Source organism: Cariama cristata, unplaced genomic scaffold (genome assembly GCF_000690535.1).
Source record: "Cariama cristata isolate BGI_N322 unplaced genomic scaffold, ASM69053v1 scaffold5284, whole genome shotgun sequence".
Classification (NCBI taxonomy): domain Eukaryota; kingdom Metazoa; phylum Chordata; class Aves; order Cariamiformes; family Cariamidae; genus Cariama; species Cariama cristata.
The window spans coordinates 5166-8567 of NW_009612228.1; positions in this window are offsets into that span (position 1 = coordinate 5166).

The following is a 3402-nucleotide window of genomic DNA, read 5'->3' on the forward strand; positions in this document are numbered from 1 at the left end:
AATACAGAATTAAGCTTACTGTGTCTGCTGCATTTTGCGCACTTGAAATGCTTATGAAGTTATAGGTGAATTCCAACAGCTCGGTGAAAACTGCATCCATTTTAGAAAAATTAAAAGGCATGGAAACAGAAAATGGTGAGGCGTTTGGTATTTAATGTTCTATGCTCCCTGGCCTGTTCTGGGATTCTAGTCTGAAGACCAGATGACAGTTCAACCTGGTGGGAATCTTAGCCTTCCCTTGTGGGAAACGGTGTCAAAGGCTTTACTGAAGTCTAGGTAGACATCATCCGCAGACTTTCTATCATCTACTAAGCAGGTCACCGTGTCACAGGAGGAGATGGCTGTGGGATGTGTGAAGGGATATTCCTAGAAGTAGAAAGTGATCGCAAGCAAGGTGACAGGAGGTGTGACCAGATTGATGAGCTGCTTTGCTTGGTGGCTGAGCTGCAGGAGATGGTGACCAGACTAAGGAACATTGGAGAATGAGAGAGAGAGATTGACCAACGGAGCTGTACTCTGCCATCTGTGATGCATGGAAGTGAACTCAGCGTGGCCACTACAGAGACAGGTCCTGGATCTGCTTTGTGCCAGGTGGAGGGCAGTGTCACAGGGGATAAGGAGTGGTGGAAGAAGGTTACAACACAGAGCGATAGAGAAAACCCTTCCTTACCTTCTAAGTTACCCTCTAAGATACCCCTGCGGAACAGGTATGAGGCCCTGGGTGCTGTAGGTAAAGTGCATAATGAGAAAGAGGAGGAACCTGCACAAGCAGGCTTGCCAAGATCAGAGAGCCCAAACCCTCATAACAAGACCTGCATGAAGACCAGTGCTGAGAAGAAACAGCAGCGTGTTACAGTCATTGGCGATTCCCTCTTGTGTGGAATGGAAACACCCATTTGCAGACCGGACCCACTTCTCCGGGAAGTTTGCTGCCTCCCTGGGGCCTGAATTAGGGACGTCACCACAAGACTGAAAAGTGCTGAGAAGAATTAGGGACGTCACCACAAGACTGAAAAGCCTAGTTCAATCTTCAGGCTACTACCTATTTGTGCTCTTTCACGTAGTACAAATGATGTCACAACAAAAAGTCTGAGGTCAATCAAAAGAGACTTCAGTGCGCTGGAAAGAATGCTAAAAAATTTGGGAGCACAGGTAGTGTTCTCCTCCATCCTCCCAGTAATGGAGGAAGACCTCAGAAGAAAGAGATAAGCCCAGGATATTGATACCTGGCTCCAGGACTGGCATCTCCACCAAAACTTTGGGTTTTTAAACTACAGAAGTGCCTTCAAGAGACAAGGTATGTTGGGCCCTGACAGGATACACCTGTCCTGATGGGGAAAACAGGTCTTTGGCTGTAAGCTGGTGGGACTGATCGGGAGAGCTTTAAACTAGAATCAGTGTGGGAAGAGGGTACCAACAGGATTGCAGTAGGTAAGCCAAGGGTTGGCATGGCATTGCCCGAGGGTGGCAATCCTGGTAGGAACATTTACACTGCTCCTGGACGCACGGAGGGCTCAGGAGTTTATTTGAAATGGTTTTACACCAATGCACGCAGTGTGAGAAACACACAAGATGAACTGGAGAACATTTACACTGCTCCTGGACGCACAGAGGGCTCAGGAGTTTATTTTAAATGGTTTTACACCAATGCACGCAGTGTGAGAAACAAGATGAACTGGAAGCATTGGTCAGCTCGCAGAGCTACCGTATCATTGGTATTAGTAAGACTTGGTGGCATGAGTCCCACAACGGGAGTGCTGGGATGGAGGGTACAGGCTGTTCCAGAGGGCCAGGCAGGGCAGGCGAGGTGGAGGCGCAGAGCTACCGTATCATTGGTATTAGTGAGACTTGGTGGCATGAGTCCCACACGGGAGTGCTGGGATGGAGAGTACAGGCTGTTCTGGAGGGCCAGGCAGGGCAGGCGAGGTGGAGGTGTCACACTATATGTAAGGGAGAGGTTTGATTGCACAACCCTTACATTTAGCGATGATGTGACTGAGAGCCTCTGGGTGAGGATTAGGGGGATGGAAAACAAAGGAGATGTTGTAGTGGGTGTCAGCTACCGATTGCCCAGCCAGGATGTAAGCACTGATGAGTTATTCTATAGGCAATTAGGAGAAATTTCTGGATTGGTAGACGTTGTCCTTGTGAGAGATTTCAAATTCCCAGACATCAACTGGGAATATCGTACTGCTGTGATGAGTAGGTCCTGGAAATTCTTGAAGTTTGTAGGAGATGGTAACTTCTTGTCACAGGTACTCAGTGAACCAGCTAGGAAAGATGGACTCCTAGACTTGCTATTTGTGAATAGAGAAGGACTAGTGGGGGGATGTGATGGTAGGTGGCTGTCTTGGCCACAGGGACTGAGAAATGGTTAAGTCTAAAATTTTCAGTGTAATAAGAGAACAGGACAGCAGAGTTGCTACTGTGGACTTCAGGAGAGCAAACTTTAAGCTATTCAGGGAGCTCTTCAGCAGAGTACCCTGGGAATCTGCTTTTGAGGGACTGAGAAATGGTTAAGTCTAAAATTTTCAGTGTAATAAGAGAACAGGACAGCAGAGTTGCTACTGTGGACTTCAGGAGAGCAAACTTTAAGCTATTCAGGGAGCTCTTCAGCAGAGTACCCTGGGAATCTGCTTTTGAGGGCTTAGGAGCCCACGAGTGCTGGTCAGTCATTAAGAACCATCTTTTAGAAGCACAAGAGCAGGCAACTCCACTGTGTCAAAAGTCAAGCAAGCGGGGCAGAAGAACAGCTTGGCTGAGCAGGAAACTCCTCGTGGAGCTTGAGAGAAAAAAGAAATTGTATGATCTGGAAGCAAGGTCAGGCTTCGCAGGAAGATTACAGAGCTGTGGTTTGTATATGCAGGGAGACGACATGAAAGGCCAAAGCTCAATTAGAGTTGAAACTGGCCAGTATTGTGCAGGGTAACAAGAAGGGCTTTTTAAAGTACACTAAGAGCAATAAGAGGTCTAAAGAAAACCTGGGACTGACACTTGTTGAAAATGGTCGTGTGACTAATAGGGATGAAGAAAAAGCGGAGGCATTCAATGCGGTTTTTGCCTCAGTCTTTAATAATATTGATAGACCTTGGGCTGCCCTGTCCCCTGAGTTGGAGGACCATGAGTGTGGGAACTGATTTGCCATTTATGGACACTGAAACTGTAAGGGATCAGCGGTATCAGCTGAAGTCCATGAGACCTGGTGGGACTCATCCCAGAGTACTGAAGGAGCTGGCAGATGCTATGGCAGGACCCCTCTCGATCACCTACCAAAGGTCCTGGGGGTCTGGGGAGGTCCCTGCTGACTGGAAGCTAGCCAGTGTTATTCCAAACTACAAAAAATGAGGAAAGACCCAGGGAACTACAAATCTGTTAATCTCAGTTCCTGGAAAAATTATGGAG